At 36.9% G+C, this 21,365-nt stretch overlaps 1 pseudogene; it reads right to left on the minus strand.

The window, feature by feature from the left end:
• Positions 1–518: 518 nt before the first annotated feature.
• Positions 519–2,455, minus strand: LOC135299843 (putative RNA polymerase II subunit B1 CTD phosphatase RPAP2; annotated as a pseudogene).
• Positions 2,456–21,365: the final 18,910 nt, after the last annotated feature.

The following is a 21,365-nucleotide window of genomic DNA, read 5'->3' on the forward strand; positions in this document are numbered from 1 at the left end:
TTTAAAGAATATTATAACATATTTTATGTATTTTTCTTATTCACTTCGTTTTCTATATGTGGAAGAGCTCTTGTAATTTCTTTTTGTTGTAGTAGACTGCTGTACATTATTGGAGAGCATTAAAAATATAAATAGCTAAAGCATGCTCAGTCATGAACAGGCAATAGACTAATTATTATTTTAGATTTTGTGGAGCTGTACTTGGATTTTGGTTACTAACTTTTACTTATTTTATATACATTCTAGACCGAAAAGTTTTTTAAGGCATTACCTTACTCATAATTCTGTAACTTGTAAAAACACTTGCATAACTCAGCTGCTGGTAAGACAAGAGATGTGCTTATCTGACTTAAATGAACAGGCCTAAATGTCATAGACAGGTAGAGTTATAAAAGAAAGACCTGATGAAATGTGCTTCACACATTTTCTGCTCCAGCTGATACAACCTGTAGTTACTGTACCTACTTACAAAATGCTGAAAATTAAACTCATGGTTAACCAGCGTGGTTTTAAGACACACAAAGTAGCTTAAAGCTGACTAACCATTCAAGTTACATTCTACATATCCTTGTTCAACTTTTCAGATCTTCACTTTTGAAATGCAGTTCTTCCAGAAATGTGGTCAGGAACTGTGTGTACATTGGGCTTGTCTGAGTATTCTTGAAAAGTGGAGTTGTTTGTGACAATACAGATAACAAAACAATAGCAGTGAGAGTCCATTCAGGCATTTTGTGACTAATATTTCTGTTTGTTAACTGGAACATTTTGACAAGATTCTTTAGCTCTGTGTAAACATCACCTGAAGAAATCTGAAGAGGGCCCAAAACTGCAGATAATGCCTTAGTTTTTCAAGGATGAGTTACTTCCCAATCTGCATTTGTGCATTTGAATCAACAAGTGGGAGGGTGAGATCTTCCTGTTGATCATCTTTGTCTTTGCTTGGATGTTCCCTTATCTTGTGCTTGTGTCACTGCCTCTTCAGCCAAAATGCACCCTCCTTTATAGAACTCTTTTACTTGGAGTTCTAGGAACTCATTTTTTCATATAAACTTATTTTAACTTCATATAAACTTCTTTTCATGTGAACTTCTTTTAACTTTTCAGAACTAGGCACAGGCTTGACTATTCCACCTGAGCCTGTGAAAGGTAAAGAGTAGTTCAAACTGTTTTCAAACTCCCCTGCAGCAACAGTGTTGAGATCATCAGCTGTATCTAAGTCATCCTCATCAAGTTCTTCAGTCTTCTCGTTGACAGATGCTATGCACTCTGATGAGCACAAAGTATAGTTTGGGCCATGGAGAAATTTTAAAATTTCCTCAGTTCTCCATTCCATAAGTGTTTGTCCATAAGCACTTCTGCCTTTGGATGCCTCAGTTCAGGGTTTTTTAATGTTCTGTTGAGCTAGCTAGTGTTCTTTTAAGATGTTCTGCTCCTCTTTTGCTCACACCTAGAAAAACTACCTGTGATGCACAAGTACTTTTAAAGATTTCTGAAGCACTTGATTTTCCCAGGAGCAGTATTGTCTGAAGTTATTGTCTGCTGTTACTTCATTATGAAGAGAGGAAGCATGTCTTTCTTCCTGAGTGTCTAATTTACAAGGAGAGAGTTGTTCAGTGCCCTCCACCACATCTGCATCTTCAGTTTTAGGGCTGGCATGGGCTTTCTGAGCATGCTTCTTTTTGAAGATGTTTTTTCTGTGCAATTGCTGTGCAAAATTGGCTGAACTTGACTGACTTCCTGGTAGGACAGAACTAAAAAATCCTTGTTCGGTATCAGCACTGCTGTCACTGACTGTGTCATAAGAACCAGATTCACATGAATCTGAAGATATCTTCTTCTGAAGACCATCCACTCCATCCCTCCTTCAGCAGCTCTATGTCTTCTGGTTTTTCTTCTCTCATCACTGGACTTTTGGAAATTTGAGCTTCAAAATATTTAAATGCTCTATAGCAAAAGTTGTTGCAAAAGCACTTTCTTTCAGTGATGTCATGGTTTGACTTTGGCACAATGCCAGTGTCCCCATGAAACGTATATTTCCAAAATGATTACTGTGAGATGTGACCCGGAAACAGAACAAAGCAGGCTTTAACTTGGGAATGGAGGGAAAAACACAACACTTTATTAATCTACAACATAAGAGACAAAAGGGAAAGGAAAGGAAAAAAAAAACCCATACACAGCAATCTACAATGGAATACTTCTAAAACACTTCTCATCCCTCCACCCCTCTAACACTCAATCCCCTCTAACACTAAATCCTCAGTCCAATACCATCTTTCACACAACTTCCCCCCAGTTCATCAGGAGAGAGGAGTCTCCCTCTTGCACCATGGGCCTCCCCAGGAAACATGGTTGGAACCTCTGGTGCTTCCATGTCACACGTGGCAGCCGCCTGAAGAGAATCTGTTGTGTTGACTATCTTTCTTCTATGTCCAGTGCTCTCACCAATGTCCATGGATCCAAACTGCTTCTTAGGTCTTTTTAAGAATGCTTTGCCCAATTCCAAGAAGTGGCCACCTCTCACCATTTGGGACACCTGTCCCCCCCATATTTACTCCCCTGGAGCCTGGGGGTCCCAGGAACGGAGAACCTTCGCTGAAGGCAGAGGGCTCCACCACACCCTCCCCACCAGTCTCTGCTCCTTCTTCTCACAACAGCTTTGTCACTCCTGGCTTCTGGCCAACCGCCTCCCCCAAGGTGCAGTCTCTACATTACAGGAAGATTTGGTTCCGTCCCGTGGCCATGTAAGAGAAAAGTCCAGCCAAAATGCCACTCCAAATCATCTCCTCCATCTAAGGCACTTCTCATCTGCTGGTATTTCTTCACTCACTCAAGCTTTCTTCTCATCTGACCATCCTCCATCCCCTCTCAAGTCTCAGCTGGGGAGGATCAGTGTTTCTTACAATTTCTATTATCTCAGTACCAATGGGGTTAAAACTTCAGCCGTCTGCTGGCGGCTGGGCACCTTGCAACCCCCGCCCGCCCTTCCTTCTTCTCCTGGCCATGGTGCCAGTACAAGATATCAAATTTCAAGCCACCACAGTCTCTATCACTCTCTCCTGGGGGGGCTGCCCAAATATCCCAGGTCTCCTCCACCCCTGCACCTTGCAGGGCTCCGGCCTCCCTTCCCACAGACCGCATGGCCTCCCCCTCCCTGACCCAGACACAGCTGGGCAGGGGAGAGGTCAGACTCCACTCACTGCCGCACTCCAAAAGACGAAGTCTTCTGGGAATCCTCTGCTTTTAACCCCTGTGTGTTCTCAGAGGTGTATCCAGGTCCCCAGTGGCCACAACAGGTGCCAATTTCAAATCTGGCCACTGATTGGTTTGACTACAACTTTCCCAGAAACTCACTTTTTGGTCAAACCACGACATTCCACCTCTCGCCTCTGAGAACACACATTTAATTCCAAAATATTACCAAAATCAGTCTTTTATGTATCTTATCCCATATCTAACAGATAACCAGTGATAACCTTAATGAGATAATACCCTCATAAGAGATAGCTGTTTTAGTATCAGAACATATGAGCCCTTTTAAATTAATTAAAAGGGGGAGATGTCATAGACAGGTAGAAGTGTTATAAAAGAAAGGCCTTATGATATCAGTCCTCACTGTGCTAAAATTGCCAAAGCTGGCCTGTTATTTCTTCTAAGTGCAGCTAGAAAGCAATTTGCAAGTTCCCATGTGAAGTTATTTTGAGAATGAGAAGTTTGTTTAACACAACAATCTATTCTGAAGGTGAAAAACAAATGCACCTGTGTAAACAATAAGATTTGTCCCATGAGAATACACAAAGGAAAAATGTAAATATATTTAGAGAAAGTTTGATAGACGTATACAATAGCCCTTACTGTCCAATGAACTGAGTTTCACTGTATTGCTGACCAATTAAGTTTAATGCTGTGCCTTCTGACATTTCCTATAAATACAAGCTTTATGAATAAAGAATTGGCTTTCTGCATGAAGAAAATGGAGTCTCAGCTGATTTATTCCAATACCTAAGTATCATAATTTCTTGCAAAATGTGAACAGAATTTCGTAAATTAACTATAGCTTGTATTGGAAGCAGGACAAACTTTACTATAGAGTTCAGATTGATATTTAATCCTAATAAAACCTGTTATCTGCTTTCAGCCTATGAATACAGCTCTGTTTGATGTCAATAAGAGTTCTGCTACAGTCTGGAGTCAGGTAATAAGTCACGAGTCTGCAGTGAAAAGTATTTGGAATGATAACTGCAACATTTATTAAATGAGCTGTCATTTTTCTTAAACAGGATAGTAGAGTTAAAACAAAAATATCTAAAAGCCAGCGTCCCTGATACAGGGTTTGCCCAAGATTTATCCAGACATATAAGCATAAGTTTTTGAATAGACTGGTTTAAATACAGTTGAATACTAAAGGGAAATACCACAGGGAAAGATCAAAAAGCTTGGTGAAAGTAATAAGATCACTGGACTTAGAGAAGAATGTTTATATTCCCTGAAAAAGGAATAGAAGTAAGAGTAAAGAGCCTGAGAGGCCTGAACTGGATTCTTGTTCAAGAGCCCTGTCTTTGCAGAAAAAGACTTTAAAGAACTGAAATCTTACCTAACATCAAAATGCAAAACCCAGCACTTGTAATTTTGTTTCTGGATTTAGTCTAAGAAAAGCTATTTGAAGTCACTGATGGCTGGCATTTAAAAACAAATCAGGGCTTTGGTTTTGAGAGAATATTGTTAATTTAATAGATTCCACCTTGCTGCTAAGGAAGGAAGGAAGGAGGGAGGGAAGGAGGGAAGGAAGGATATAATTCTTTCCCTAAGAGTACAGCAGAGAGGGAGATGTGTTACTGTATCCAGCCATATTAATTGAAGAGATATTGCCACTAAATTATATTAGAAAAAACAATACTGTTTTCTTATGTTTATAATCTTCATGATCCTCTTTAAACATCTCCTTGACACTGCAGATTAGTTCTCATCTTGAATAAATACCCAAAAGGTCACAAATAATATGAGCATCTTATGCTTAATTAAAATATTGAAAACCCAAGAAAATTGTGTTGACACAAACCAAGTACATCATGTAACATGTCAACAAGGCCTACCAGTTAATTCTGTCTAAAAATATCTTTGTGCCAGTTCATGTATTGATTATCTCTTTCATGCTTGTTCACAGAGAAAAATCATCTGGAAGTGAAAATAAACATTTTTCCACTTCTACAAATATTTCTCAATCAGTAATTTTGGTTAAGAACACAATTATGGGCAAATTGCTGTCACATATTTGACTTTGGAACAGGAATATCTTTCAGGAATACCACAAAAAATATTATTTGCTACATAATCCCTTTAAAATACTTCCACAATTAAGTTTGATTGATTTAAAGAAAATTAAGATACAATACTACAAAAAAAATCCACAAAATGTAGTTCAGAATTCCTTTTCCAGAGAGAATATATCATTCTATATAATTAATATATAGGAGACATTGCCTAAGTTCGATAATGAATATATAAAATTCCACAATGGTACACACAAAAGTCTGGGATTGACTAATCATTTGAAAGAGTATAAGCATGGAGATGAAAACCTAGAAAGCCTTTGAAGAGAAATATCTGAATATTGTTGTGAACATACTGAATACAAATCATCAGTATGCCCCTGCAGACAGAAAGGCCAATCCCATAATAATCTGTTTTACAAAGGGTGTGTTCATCTCCTCACTTGTTTGCAGTGTGCTGTGTCCATTTTTGGCCTCCCCAGTATCAGAAAGCCAACAACATCCTTGAGCAACTTCACTGAAGGACCATCAAAGTCATCTTGGAACATGAGACAAACTGGGTCAATAAAAGGAAAGAAAGCACTTTCAGAATGGTCAGGCATGGGAACATGTTTTCTGAAGCGGTTGTCAGTCTCCAACTTTGGAGATTTTCAGAACTTGACATTGAGTATCCTGTTGTAACTGGATCTGCTTTATGCTGAAGGTAACTGCTAGTTACTAGCAGTTAGTTACTGCTGGATACCTGCTAGTTTTCCTTTCTAAAGGACATGAATCAGTGGTTCTATATGGTATATTAAACCTGGAAGGTAAGATTTATCCCTGTTGTTACTGCACTTACAAAATTGTTGAACTTAACCTGAGAAGTATTTCAGCACCTTGCAGGCTTAAACCAATTTTAAGTGCTAGCTAGATGCAACCTCCAAATGTGGTCTTATCAGGTAAGATTCCCCCACCCCATGGGGACTTTAATTTATTCTGTTACTTACTTTATTGGTTCTCTTGCCCTCTTTAGAAGAGACACGAGGGAAAAGTGTTTTGTAGGTATTGCAGTTACTAGTTTGACATGCTTAAAGAAACTCTGTGGAAACTGGAAGACTTTAATAGTTAATTTACACAATTTGTGGTAGGTGGAATGGATGAGAAAATCCTTATGCTAAAATGAAATAATTTTCAGTATGCTGCAGGTAACTTCCAAAAAAAAAAATCTCCCAGCAGAATGATGTTTTCTTAGATCTAAAAAGAATAACATTCAAAGAGCTTACTGGCCTTAGGCACTGCAAAACTTAATCACCAGTCAGATTTCAAATTAATTTTCCTGAATACTTCACACAATAATTATCCTCTCTATTTTTCCCCTATCTTTTCACAAATCTGTCTTGTTGTAGGTTAGATTTTGCAACCTATTAGAGGAGTGAAGAAATATATTAAGTTCAGTCAGTCAGGTCATATTGTGGACCAGTGCTCAGGTACAGCAAAAACTCATTAAATCACAGAAAATGCTGAATTGAAAGTACCCAGAAGGATCATTTGAGTTCAGCTCCTGGCCATGCACAGGACCATCCCCAAGAATCACACCATGTGACCTAGAGTATTACTAAATTATTTCACACAAGCCCCCAAAACATTAGGTCCTGCTCTCCAGCAGCTAGAATGCATCTCACATGGCTTTTACAGTTGCCATCAGCCAGTATCCTCAATATATAATGTTTGTAATATTTCAGAGACAGTAATTTACCTTGCAATATAATGTATTTGTGGTGGCTTTTGAATTACATAAGGAAAAGAAAAAAAAAACAGAATTAACCAAAATTTCACAGAATCACAGAATCACAGAATTTCTAGGTTGGAAGAGACCTTCAAGATCATCGAGTCCAACCCATCCTATCTTATACCTCAACTAGGTCATGGCACTAAGTGCCACATCTAGTCTCCTTTTAAACACATCCAGGGATGGTGACTCTACCACCTCCCTGGGCAGATGATTCCAGTGTTTGACCACTCTTTCTGTGAAAAACTTCCTCCTTAGGTCTAACCTGTATCTCCCTTGGCGCAGCTTGAGACTGTGTCCTCTTGTTCTATCTGTTGTTGCTCGGAGAAAGAGACTGAGTGCAGGACTCGGCACTTCGACTTGTTGAACTTCATCCCATTGGATTCTGCCCATCCATCCAACCGTTCCAAGTCCTTCTGCAAAGCTTTCTGTCCCTCTAACTGATCGACACATGCTCCCAGCTTAGTGTCATCTGCAAATTTACTAACGAAAGACTCTAAACCCTCATCCATATCATCAATAAAAATATTAAACAGAACTGGCCCCAGCACAGACCCCTGAGGGACACCACTGGTGACTGGCCTCCAGCTGGATGCAGCACCATTCACAACCACTCTCTGGGCTCGGCCATGCAGCCAGTTCCTAACCCAGCACAGAATGTTCCTGTCCAAGCCACAGGCTGCCAGCTTATCTAGGAGTATGCTGTGGGAGACAGTGTCAAAGGCCTTGCTGAAATCCAAATAAACAACATCTACAGCCTTCCCTGCATCCACTAAGCGGGTTACCTGGTCATAAAAGGTGACCAGGTTGGTTAAACATGACCTACCCTTCCTAAACCCATGCTGACTGGGTCTGATACCCTGGCCATCCTGTAAATTCTTCATGATGGCACTTAATATAAACTGTTCCATTATTTTGCCAGGTACTGAGGTCAGACTGACTGGTCTATAATTACCAGGATCCTCCTTTGCACCCTTTTTGTGAATGGGTGTCACATTGGCCAGCTTCCAGTCTTCCGGAACCTCACCAGTGAGCCAGGACTGTTGGTAAATTATGGAGAGTGGCTTTGTAAGCTCATCTGCCAGCTCTCTCATTACCCTGGGGTGGATCCCGTCATGTCCCATAGATTTATGAACATCCAGGCATTTCAGTAGTTCTTTGACTGTCTCCTCTTGGATAAAGGGGGAACCATTCTGCTCCCTGACCCCATCAACCAGCCCAGGGGGGCAGGTATCTTGAAGGCAAGTCATCTTCCCACTAAAAACTGAGGCAAAGTAGTCATTAAGCACTTCTGCCTTCTCCTCATCTGCAGATACTAAGTTCCCTGCCTTGTCCAATAGGGAACTAAGGCTGGTCTTACCCTTCCTTCTAGCATTAATGTATTTCAGTTTGCCTCAGCTTACTGAATCTACTCAGAAGCAAGACTCTGTGAGTGATATTGGCCAGAGACTCTTGAAGTTATTGTCTTAAACTTACAAGGCTAATGACCCAAATGAATACACTTAATGCCTCTATTTAGGTGAAAACCTATTAAAAGTTTCTAATTAGTACCAGTTAGAGTATTAGCTCTTATTTTCCTTGAGTACCAGCATGAAGAAAATGAAATGAGTAGTTTGTGGGGATATCCAGTATATTTTCACTTGTTTTTCTATCCTTTCAGAAGTTAGAAATGTCTTCGTACTGGAATGTAAAATTACTGTGTTATTGACTGCAATGGCTAAAGATTTAAAAATAATTCAAATTCTTACATTTAAATATTCTTTTTAACCAATTGAATTTAAGGACAGGACGAGAAAGTACTATGTCACTTCAGGAAGATTGTAATTAATTGTTTATTAGAATAAAATAGATAAAAATTACAGTTCCTACAATATATACTGCAAAACCAGATTTTGTTATTATGTACCTAGTATATCATTCTGAAAATACTTTTACAGGTTAAATATGTCTCTGCCGAATGAACAGCTGAAAGAACTATAATATACTTAAAATCCAGTTATGATTTTGGGAGTGAAGCAAGAATGGGGCAGATACATGCTGCAAGAAGTACATGAGGAAAAAGAAAATCTCCTCTCCTGGCCTGCTGGCCACACTGCTGTTGATGCAGCCAAGGACAAGGCCAGCATTTGGGGCTGCAAGCACACATTGCTGGGTCATGTTGAGCTTCTCACCAAACAACACTCCCAAATCCTGCTTCTCAGGGCTCCCCTCAATCCATTCTCCACCCAGTCTGTATTTGTGCTTGGGATTGCCTCTACCCAGGTGCAAGACCTTCCACTTGGCTTCAACAAGTACTCAGCAGCACAGGGGAAGAAAGTAAGAAAGGAAGCAAAATGTGTCAAAAATAAACATGGACCTCATTTATCAATTGCCACTACAGGCTTAACAGACTCAGCCTGGAGAAAGTAAGTTTAATTTGTTGCCAATTAAAACCAACCTAGAATGGTGAGGTACAAAGACAAAAACTTCAACACCTTTCCCCTAGGAAACCTTTATCAAACTCCACTTCTTCACTCCTAACTCTTCTGCCTCTTCTTCCTGTCTCAAGCAGCTCAGGGGATAGGACACTGATGGGTTGCAATCAGTGCAGAACAGTGGAAGCCAAACCTCTGCTGGGTTTCTATGGCTGGAAAATGAGTGAGATGGATAACACTGTGTTGTAGCACCCTGAAGGTGCAGTGGTATCTGATCCTTTTGTCATGGACTACAGCAGCAACATATTACCACTGTGTCTAAGACTGCTGTGCTTGATAGACAGCTACAATACAATCTCAGAAATATCAGGTAAAAAAGAAAAAACACCCTATTATGAGTACCACCAGTATTTAGTACCTGGAAGTGTGTGGGGAAGAAATAATCACACTTATATAATATAACAAAGAGGACTCAAATGCAGAAATGTCCATTTCTGTCTATGCCTTTTCTCAATGTATGCCAAACTGGGAACTTCACTAAATAAGTAGTCTAGACTTCTTGAGACTACATATAGACTCTGACACAGAAGACAAAAAATAATTTTGATATATGAAAAAAGAAAAAGAGAAAGGAAAAGAAATAATGCCAATCAAATATTTTGCATAAAATAGCCACTAAAAATTAGAAATCCTGCTATTGCTGTACTGACTACACATGAAATACTATCCATGGACAATCTGAGGTTTTAAATCATAATTGTTCTTGTGCCAGCAAGAGCTTACCAGCCAAGGAGGAAAAATGACAAATTGAAGAGGTAATGGTTTTTCTACAATATTTCCTTCACAAAGGAAAAGAGAGAAAATTGATGAAGGTGTATTCATTGTTCATATAGGCTTCTTTTTTCTTTTTTTGTTCTATTTTGTTTAAACAAAACAAAATGTTGATTTGTTTCTCAAAATTTGCCCATCCTGTAGCTTAATAGGTACAATGAACAAATTTTGAGTTTTTAAATCAAGTAGCTTGTTTCTTGTCAGCCAAATCACTTTTATACAACCTCTCTAGATTAACTGCATTTACATAAAGTGTTTCTACCAGTACTGCTACATCAATGGGAAATGCAGATATTTAAAATCACTATCACCAGAGCTATGCTGCAGAGTAAACCTGAGTGTATGTTCACTGTGTCACCTCTGATGAATGGGATTACAATTGTTTTGATAGATTGAGCTAACTACTTGTTTATGCATATACACAAAACCTGTCTTGCATTTCTTCTCATAAATTATGCAGGATTATCCTCTTGAAATGACTTTGCCTGTCTGACATACCCAACCTTTAATCTTCCTCAAATGCATGGCATTGACTCACACTTCATAGGTCTGACAGAGAAAGATCACTCTACTTTTCCATTTGAGATTCCAATTTCTTGTAATAGTAAACAGTGTATTGCTCAAAAAAACCCCAAACTCAAACCCAAAACAAAACCAAACAACAACAAAAACCCACAACAAAACAAACACAAAAAACCCACAACAAGCAAACAACAAAAAACAAACAAACAAACAAACAAAAAAAACCCCACTCTAACCCCCCCCCCAAAAAAAACCCCTAATGACAAAAGGAAGTAGAGTGTATGGCTCCAGGCAACAGAATCTGTACTTCTCTAAAAACTTTGTAAATGAGTGGAAATACTTGATTTTGGTCTGTAAAGTCCTAAAAAAAATGCAAAATTATCTGAAGTGACAAAAAGTAGTTTGGCTTGCAATCTTCTTTTTCACTATCAGTAAAAGACAGTTTATGTGACTTTTAGCTCTTGTAAAAATAAAAAATAAAAAATCTAGAGAGTTAAGTGACAAAAACCTAACTTTTTGAAAATTACTTATGCAGTCTATAGTCTTCATAAACAGCAAGTTACATCAATGGAAAAAAGGCAGTTACATGGTACATATATAAGAAATTTGGAAAAAGTAAAAAATCCCAAACCAAATATAAAAACTTGTAAAACAAAAAAGATTGTAAATGGGCACATATGACTAATGATGTTTTAGTGTGCAGCCTGAACACATTTCAAGGGGTACATTTTTCTTTGAAAAAATTTTTAATGGACAATCCAAAGTAAAGAAAAATCATTGCAATGTATCTACTTGTCTTGGAAGGAAATGCTTTATAATTCTAACTGTGCAACATGCAATTTAGATGTTCCTCTTTAACAGACAACAATGCAATTTGAGATTGAATCTATTTTAGCGACAATACCTTTCTTAAAGTATTATTTTAAAATTTTGGTGAAGTTATTTGAGAGGTAGGAGTGATCCAATATGTCTACTCTGACATGTTAAATTAATATAATCTTTTGGCAATTTCTAATAACCTTCTAGCTATGACATGTATGAAAAATAAATAGAAGTGTCACAAAAACACTTAATCCGGAAACAGTCTTTTTTGTTTGTCTCTCCACCAATAAAGGTATCTTAAAATAAAAAATCTTTATTGTGAGGCATGTTCACTGAACTGTGCTTCCCACATCAGAGCTTGTGTCTACTACGATTACAGTCTTTGGAGCTCTTTGAATAATTTGCTGCCCAAACCTCCCTTGTTCCTCCTACTGACAATCACTATGGTAGCATGTGATATTTGACCTTTCCACTGATGTCACCCACAACAGGCCTTACAGAATAACTATTAAAAAGAATCCCAAGCCCCACAATGCAATATATTTATGTGGAAATGAAAGATAAATCTCCAAGTTCTTTTTGCTAGATGCAGATGCTTTAAAAGTCCATAAAAAACTTCTAGTTTTTGTTGTGGAAAGCTCTTGTGCATATTTGCTCACTCAGCATGGAAGAACTGATGAAAGGAATTTATTGCATAGAATGCTTTCAAATGTGGAAAGTTCTTGTGGAAAAGGAAGGCAGTGCCCTGAATAACAGCTAGGGGACCAAATTACTCATAGTTCAATCATATCAGGATAGATGAAGATAATTCTGTTTTCAAGGTATTAATGTCCTAATGGCACTAGCAGAATGAAATGAGATATTTTAAAGTTTCCAAGCAGAGAACAAAATAAAGGTGGATCCTTGGCATTCTGTCTCTAAATACCACCAAGTGTCCAGTTCTGAGCCCCTCACTTCAAGAAAGACTTTGAGGTGCCAGAGCATTTCCAGAGAAAAGCAATGAAGCTGGTGAAGGCTCTAGAGAGTGAGTCATATGAGGAGTGGCTGAGGGAGTAGGGGTTGTTTAGCCTGAAAAATTAGAGGCTTAGGAAAGACATTTTAACTTTCTACAACTTCCTGAAGGGAGGGTGTAGGAAGGTAGGGGTTGGCCTCTTCTCCCAAGCAACCAGTGATGGGATGAGAGGACATGACTTCAAACTGCAACAGGGGAGGTTCAGGTTGGACATTAGGAAGAATTTCTTTACTGAAATTATTGTCAAGCATTGGAATGGACTTCACAAGTAAGTGATGGAGTCACCATCCCTAAAAGTTTTCAAGAAATTACTGATCTGACACTTAGCACTATGATTTGGTTGACAGCATGGTTTTGGTCAAAGGTTGGACTCAGTTACCTTGGAGGTCTTTTCAAACTATTACTAGGAAATACCTATATTGCATTTTTGTTCACCTAGCATGGAAGAGCTGAGGAAAGGAATGTATTGCATAGAGTGCTTTCAAATAATTGCAATGATACAGAGACAATGCATGACACAGTTTTCTCTAACAATTTGCAATTAAAAATGTGGACATTTTTAATAATTCATTTCGGAGCTTTGCACCAAAACAATTCAGGGGCAATTTTGAAGCTGCAGGATATAAACAGTTGTTAATTAAAAATTCAGCTAATATAAGATAGGAAAAAGCTCCTCAAAATGAAATATTTAATGATAGGCTATAGGTTCAGAGTTTGGGCAGATGTTCTTAAGAGGTCAAAGCAATTGATAAAAAAGGATTGATAAATAACAAGTTTTGCTTTTAACCACTAAGAAATTTTTTCTCCAAAGTTCAAGTTCCCACTGAGTCAAAGACAAACTCTTCCACTTTGCACATTTAGACATGATTTCAATTATAGATAGTGAATAAAGAAATATTCTCTTTTAGCTTAGTTATTTGTATTCATATGTTAAATTCTGGATTCCAGGATATAAAGTGAAAACCGCTCCATGCATAAATTTGTGGTGAAAAAGTTTCAAAACACAAAGTCCCTAAATATGCCAGGGGGTTTTTTTGCTGTTTTGCCTCGTGGTTTTTTTGGTTGTTTTTTGTTTGTTTGTTTGTTTGTTTGTTTGTTTTTCTCTCTTAAAGCAGATGTAAAAAAAGAGGCTCAAATACAATGAAAGCTCCATGAAAAGATACTTCAATATCTTGTCCTATCAAGTTCTTTAGATTTAGTTCTCAGAAGAATCTTTTTCTCTTTCCAGTCAGGATAATAATTAAGAAAGTAAACAGAGTTAATGTGCTTTCATGCTCTAGGCTGTATACATTTTAATGCAGTTAAAAAGGAAAGGAAGGAAGGAAGGAAGGAAGGAAGGAAGGAAGGAAGGAAGGAAGGAAGGAAGGAAGGAAGGAAGGAAGGAAGGAAGGAAGGAAGGAAGGAAGGAAGGAAGGAAGGAAGGAAGGAAGGAAGGAAGGAAGGAAGGAAGGAAGGAAGGAAGGAAGGAAGGAAGGAAGGAAGGAAGGAAGGAAGGAAGGAAGGAAGGAAGGAAGGAAGGAAGGAAGGAAGGAAGGAAGGAAGGAAGGAAGGAAGGAAGGAAGGAAGGAAGGAAGGAAGGAAGGAAGGAAGGAAGGAAGGAAGAAAGAAAGAAAGAAAGAAAGAAAGAAAGAAAGAAAGAAAGAAAGAAAGAAAGAAAGAAAGAAAGAAAGAAAGAAAGAAAGAAAGAAAGAACTTTCCTCTTTGGGGTTATGTTTGTTTTGTTGTTTTTTCTGTTTGGTTGGCTTTGTTTTTTGTTTTTGCATTTTTTTGGGTTTTTGTCTAGAGGGTGGAGGAGCATTGATTGTTAGGGTTTTTTGCATAGAAAATTTACTTAACTAACATACATTCAAAATGCTGCATATTAGAAAGTGACATCCTTTCAAAATGAAGATTTGATAGCATAGATTTAAAGAAATGCTTAAAAGTTATGGCTTTAACCAATGGTTTTCAGATACAAGCTCTGCCAATTTTCACTCAAAGTTTCTTCAAAATTTGCACTTCAATAAATCAAACTCTAAATTGAAGCCTAAAAAGAAAGCATGAAAATGAACTTTACACTATTAAAAATATCTTGAATGACTTGACTAACATCAATGAGTTTTTGTAACAACTTCCAGGACAAAATCCAATCCTTCAGGTATAAAGGAAAATAAATAGTCCCTATTAGAACAAGGCTGAAAACTGCTTTCACTTGACAATACCCTTTTTTCCCTTGACATTGTGATCCTGATTATGATGCATTTGTGATGAATTTGACTATGTCATATAAATCAAGTCTGTAACACTTAGTCTAATTCCCCTTTTCATAGAGCTAGTTTCATAGATTTAAGTAACAGTAAACAAGTAAACAAGTAAACACAGATAAAAGTTATTTTTTTTTAACCAGTGAAAACGACCAGAATTATTTCTCATTCAAGAGAATTAGAGTTAATACTATATAGATGAGATCAATAACTTGGCTATTGTAGTTTCCAAAACAAATTGATATTGGAAAGTCACATTGTCCAGACAATATACAACCTCTATCCTAAGGTGCCTAATTATATATGTTTTGAAAATGTTTTGAACCCACAAAGCAGTAAAGTTTGAATGCATTTTTAAGCCACTTCACTGTTCAAAGTAAATCCTTTTCCCATAGTATGCAATGCCCTAAGATTTTGTTGCTTTCTTGGATTTTCTTTGGGGTTGTTTGGTTGGTTGGTTTTTTTGGTTGTTTTTTCTAATCAAAAGAAAATTATAAGTATGCTACAATAACAAAGAGTTCATGCAGTACCAATATCAGAAGACTAAAAGAATCAAAATATTTCACCCTTTTTTTCAAGGAAAGTAAAATTAACAGGACACTTACATATGGCAAAAAATTTAGATCTCAATATTATATATATTAATTCTATATTTCACATTATTATTTTACACTGCTTCTAGCTTTGAATGTCAGGCATTTCAGTCAATAATGCCTTCAAGATCTCTTGCAGAGATATTTTAGAAAATATTCACAGCAATTGAGAAGTGTTCTACCTCTGTTCATTGAACCTCTCAAAGAAATATATGTATATGAAAAATACTTTAACTGATGTTTCTTTCTCTATCTATTTTGTCTATTTTACTACAGTCAGTGAAGTTTCACATAGTTATGTGTATGAAAACTTTAAGCTGCTTTGCTTTGTGTGGTTTCTCTTTTTATGAAAACCAGCACTAAAAAATTATGGCATGTTTATGCTTGACTATTTTGTTTGCCTTTTCTTTGCATTGTATTTTTTGTGCATCTCTGTTATGGATGTCTAGACTGCAACAGTTTTCTGACATTCTGCTAAAGCTATTGGGAAGTAAGTTTAAATTAGCTGAATATATGGGTGTAGGCATCCCTTTCTTGTTATCAGTTGCTGACATTCTTCTACCTTTTACTCGCAGTAGAATCTCACATGCATTTTAAATTTTGCAAAGATGAAAAAAAAAGAAAACAGAACCAACACAGTTTGCTCTTATAAGACTAGAAGCAAACACTGAATCTTTTTTTCTGGCTTTCATTTGAATGTTGGCCTGAATAAAGAAGAATCCCTACACAAAGCTTGGGCCACTCAGAACTCTGCAATAGTCCTGTGTTTAGATCCAATAAAAATAAATGCAGCTCACTGTTCTTGAATGTCTCCCCCCAGATAGACTCCAAGATGAGACAATGTGCATCATTACAGGAAAATAACTGACAATTTATTGAGAGTGAAACTGACTCTGGATCTTAATAATGCTTAAATGTTAAGTAATTTTTAATGAGTCTCAGCTGATCTCATGTCAGGTAAATTTATACATCTTGCAAGACAAAGAGAGTACTAAACTCACATTAAATGTATTATATTTTCAAGGATGGGATATAGACATGTTAGCTATCTTTAGTTTGTGACAGATTTTTGTCAGAAGTAGAACACACATTAAGTACTATTTCACAAGTGATTATATTTTTTTTTGAAAACCTGTTACATGCTAAAGTGAGAATGGAAAGCAGAACTTAGAGAAGAACTCCGTGCAACAGTGAAGGAAGTCAGTGCTTTCCAATGTTAAACATTTGTTTTTCTCTTAAATGAACAGATATAAAATTAACAAAAAATAATTCTTCACTGAGGCTAGAGAATTGTTCAGGTTTTTACTGGTGTAGGGTTAATTTCCTTTACAGTGTCTAATATAGGGCTGTTTTGGATTTGTGCTGAATACAGCGCCCATAATGCAGAGATGTTTTTGTTATTGCTGAACAAGGCTTTCACACAGCCATGGCCTTTTGTGATTTTCACACTGCCTTGCTGGTGAGGAAGTTGGGGGTGCATGGGAGGTTGGGAGGAGACACAGCCAGGACAGGTGACCCAAACCAACCCAAGGGATATTCCAGACCATGTGACATCATGCTCTGTATATAAAGTGGGGGGAAGAATGAATAAGGAGAGGGGGACATTTGAAGTTCTTCCCAAGTCATCACTACATGGGATGGGGATCTGCTCTCCTGGGGATGGCTGAACACCTGCCTGCCCATGTTAAACAGTGAATTTATTTGTTGGTTTTCTTTGCTTGTACACGGCATTTGCTTTCCCTATTAAACTTTCTTCATCTGAACCCACAAGTTTTCTAGTTCTAACCCTTCCAATTCTCCTCCCAGTCCTGCTGGAGGGGAGAAAATGAGTGGTTGTATGGGGCTTAATTGCTGGCAGAGGTTAAACCATCTGAAGATTTTGCATGGGGTGGCAAATAATAATTTATTTTCTTTTAATACAGTTACATTTTTAAGACCTGTTTAGTCTTTTATAATTAAATCATTAAATCAATTCAGTAATTTTCATTAGTATTTTTATTCTACTTTAACTGGGTCTTTCGCTACAAAGGAAGATACCCCCACAGCAGCTAATCTTGAAATCCAAGGAGCTTCTAAATTTCTTAGTTAGTAGCATCCCTCAGATCCCCAGCTTTAGCGTCCCATGGCCTTATTTGAAGCAAAGATCTACTTGCCAGTTTTCCTGTTAACTCACAGGGGCCATCATCAGTCAACAAAACTACTGAACAGTTAAAGAATAATTCATTAATAATTATTATTTTGCGATTACATATTCGTTTTTGTTCATAAGATTTTAACTGTGTTCTTTGAAATTTGTTTTTAAAAATTCTCAGAGATGTATCTGTTGGTTGGCTTCTGGCCAGCATTCCTGAAAAATAAATTTGTATATATTAGAGTCAGATATATTATTATTAATTGTAAGAAAGACAATTGAAGTCTGTCCCTTCAAGTCCTCTCAGAGCTCACCATTTTGACAAAGAAATGATAATATTTTTGTTTTGCTAGGACTATCACAAAGTGATCCAGCATAGTGTAGGCCCTGATCCATTCATCTTGTGTATTTTATAAAGCTCTAAATCTGCCTGTCAAAGTAAAGAACTGAAAGGTAACAACTGCTAGTTAAATCAAATCACTTCCACAATTTGGGCAAATTTGGTTTACCTGTGGTTCACCTTAGCCAGGCACATGTCAGCAAGAATGATTGTGTTCAATCAAGGCTAAACTCATGGGTGAACACAACACAGTCCAAGAATAGCACAGAACAGGCTGTCTACTAGGATATCTTCATATGGACAAAAGGATATTACTCAGACTTGTGTACAAATATGGTGGAAACAAGTGCTAAGATTTTCATTATAATCAGTCTTAAGGATGAGTCTAAACCTAATCAACTAAAATAAATTTATGGTTATTTTAGGGATGAATTTCAATACGACCAGCTTTAATTTATATTTCCAAGATATTTTAATTTTCTTAGAAAATAAGCTATATTAGCATCAGGAATACCTATTGCAGCAGGATCTAGGAATCAAAGGTCAGTTGTTTTTAATATAGACTTTCAGTAAAAAACATTGCCTTTACCAGTACTTCTAATTTCAGGAGTTCTTATGAGTATTATAATTCTTGCCACTAGCTGATATATTGCCCACACTGAAAGAAGGATGTCCCATTGTGGGACAGGATCTGTTTAACAGACCAGTCATGCTTCACATCATTTTCCTATGGGCACTGGAAAGTAAATTTACTTCATATTATTAGGGAAAAGTAGGTATTTAAGTTTATCTAGTTTCATAATTTCAACATAAATTTAATTCTGACTTATTTTTCTCCAACTAAGGTTTTATGTTTATATATATAATTTATTTATAAACTGCATATTTGTACTTTAAAAAACCTGAAAAGCAAAAAATAACAAAACAAAACATTAATCTGATACTTTAAAGTCATCACTCATTATAAATAATCTAATTTTTGTTATCCTATTTCTTTCAATCTGGGCCTTAACCCAGCCCTGTTTTGTCTTGCCTCTCTGTTTTGAGAGTACACAACCTTATGACAAGCCTCTTTTATGTTTGGTGAGACACAAGTCCTCCTATGAGATAAATAAGAATGTTAGAAGTCAGAAACACAGTTTTAGTGCTAAAAAGTTACCATTTCCATCCATGCAATACCATTAGCATTGCAAGTTTCACAGCCTAGGATCAACTTATATGGAAATACATTCCTGCTGAATGTTAGAGGACCAAGATTACCATACATTTAATCTTTCCGCCTCATTCATCTATGGGAACCTTCATGAGGTAATGTTACAGAAAAAGTTTATAAATTAACAAATCAGGAAAGGATCATGCATTTTCCAAACCAAAAAAGAGTGCTAATGAGTAGGTTATAGCTAGTACTCAACACACCTAAGGCCTGAGGATTTAATACTCTTGTAGAGTTAATAATCTTGTTAGAAGCCAATAAAGAAATAAACTTTAGCAGATCCTTTACCATTCCTAAAATTCTCCAGCATTTCAAACACTATTGAACTTTTGCCCTACTTTCTAATGGGGAAGCTTTGCACGTGTTTTAATGGAGTCTTTTCTCCAAGAAACAGTTCAGCTACTTTCTAGACTATTGGTCTAACAGAAGGGTGGCAGCCACATAACAATTTTTGTAAAATCACAATTTTGGTATATATGTGGGTTAGGAAGAATACAATCTTTCCCTGTGACCTAAGTAATCTGATACATATTTTGGAAAAAAAGTTGAACATTTGGAAGTGTGTAGAAGAAAGACCACTGCCTGTTTAAACCAGCAGCTAAAGATATTGTATGTGAAAGTCCAGTATCCAATGAACGAAGAATCTTATAAAACATCACAGAAAACTGCAGTAGCAATTATAGAAAACCAGCCTAGTTTTAATTTGGAGAGTAAGAAATTGTGTCTTGGGTGTCTCTGGCAGTGGGGCTGCAGGGCAGCCTCTGTGAAGAGAGGCTGGACTTGCCCCGTGCCAGGCACAGCTGGTTCCAGCTGGCTCCAGCTGCCCTCAAGAGACCACAACAGGACACAGACCAGCCCCTCAGCCAGGCTGGTGGTGGCTCTGTGAAAATGTTGCTAAGAAATCAAATAATGTATTAATAAATCAAAACTCCATTATAAACAAAGCTTAAAGAATTGCCTGATTAGCAATTCTTGAGCAATCAATCAGGTGTATGTTTTGCTTTTAACTTGCTGTCCTGTTTGGGAACTTTCAACACAGAGGCAGCAGAGATATTCCTCAGATGACCTCAGAGAACCTAGATTGTATAAGACTAGTTCTGTGACATGCTGGATATTTTCTATGAACTGCTTGAGAAAACGGGTTACTTCTGAAACCCTTGTCTCTCTAGTTATACTTTCTCCACCTGTTCCTTTCTTTTGAAGAAATTAGATACAGAAAACCTATATAATAGCCAGTTCACTTGATATTTTTCATTGATAATCGATAATATATAAAGTATCTATGCTAAAAAAACCCCAACACTTGTTAAGTTGGAGAAAAAGAAATAGAAACTGGCCCTTAAGAGAATGCATCCACAGACACTTGGCATAAAAAAAAGAATAAAAATGACATGCTGACCTTTGGAGAGATTTTTATTTTATTTTTAAAGTAGTTATAATGCTACAACCTTTCAGAGAAAACAAACATTCATATAAATGTTTAAAGAATATAAATACATTAGAAGTTTTCCAGTATTAAAAAATAATATTTCCTGAATCGATGGTAGAGCAGCTAACATATATATCACTGTATTAGTTATAATTCTACCAATTCCTAAACATTGAAGAAGCTGTGAATATAGTAGATGTTATTTCAAATTATATTTCAGCTGCAGGTTCAGCTATTCAAATAAGATCATATCATAATGACATTGATTGATATTTGTGCACCAGCTTTAATCATTAAAAGCCATTTTTTTCTTTCCTCTTTGGTATAAATGATGGAGCTTAATAAGACAGAAATAAAATACTTCTAAATAAAGTCAACACATCCTGGCAGACCCAAAGAGTATGGAATCAAAATAATGTGAAACTTAATGTTTTCTTCCCATGTAGTTTTCTCCAAGGTTGAAGGAGAATGTCTTGTCAAATATTATCAATAACACTGACATGGGCTAAAAAGCACTGTGAGCCCCAAAGAAGAGAACAGGTAAACTACTATTTCCATATGACATATTTAAAAAAGTCTATTTCTCAAAGAAAATCTCTATGCCTTTTAAAGACCATGGGTTTGTTTTCAAAGTTTGTGATGATGAGTTAAGAACATGCTCTTGATGAGACCTATAACCAATACCTGTATATCTTAGTATGTACCCCAACAAAACTAATAAACTGTTTTATATTTTATGAGATGAAACAAGGAGAGAATAACTTCTTGCTGATGTGA

Source organism: Passer domesticus, chromosome 4 (assembly GCF_036417665.1).
Source record: "Passer domesticus isolate bPasDom1 chromosome 4, bPasDom1.hap1, whole genome shotgun sequence".
NCBI lineage: Eukaryota > Metazoa > Chordata > Aves > Passeriformes > Passeridae > Passer > Passer domesticus.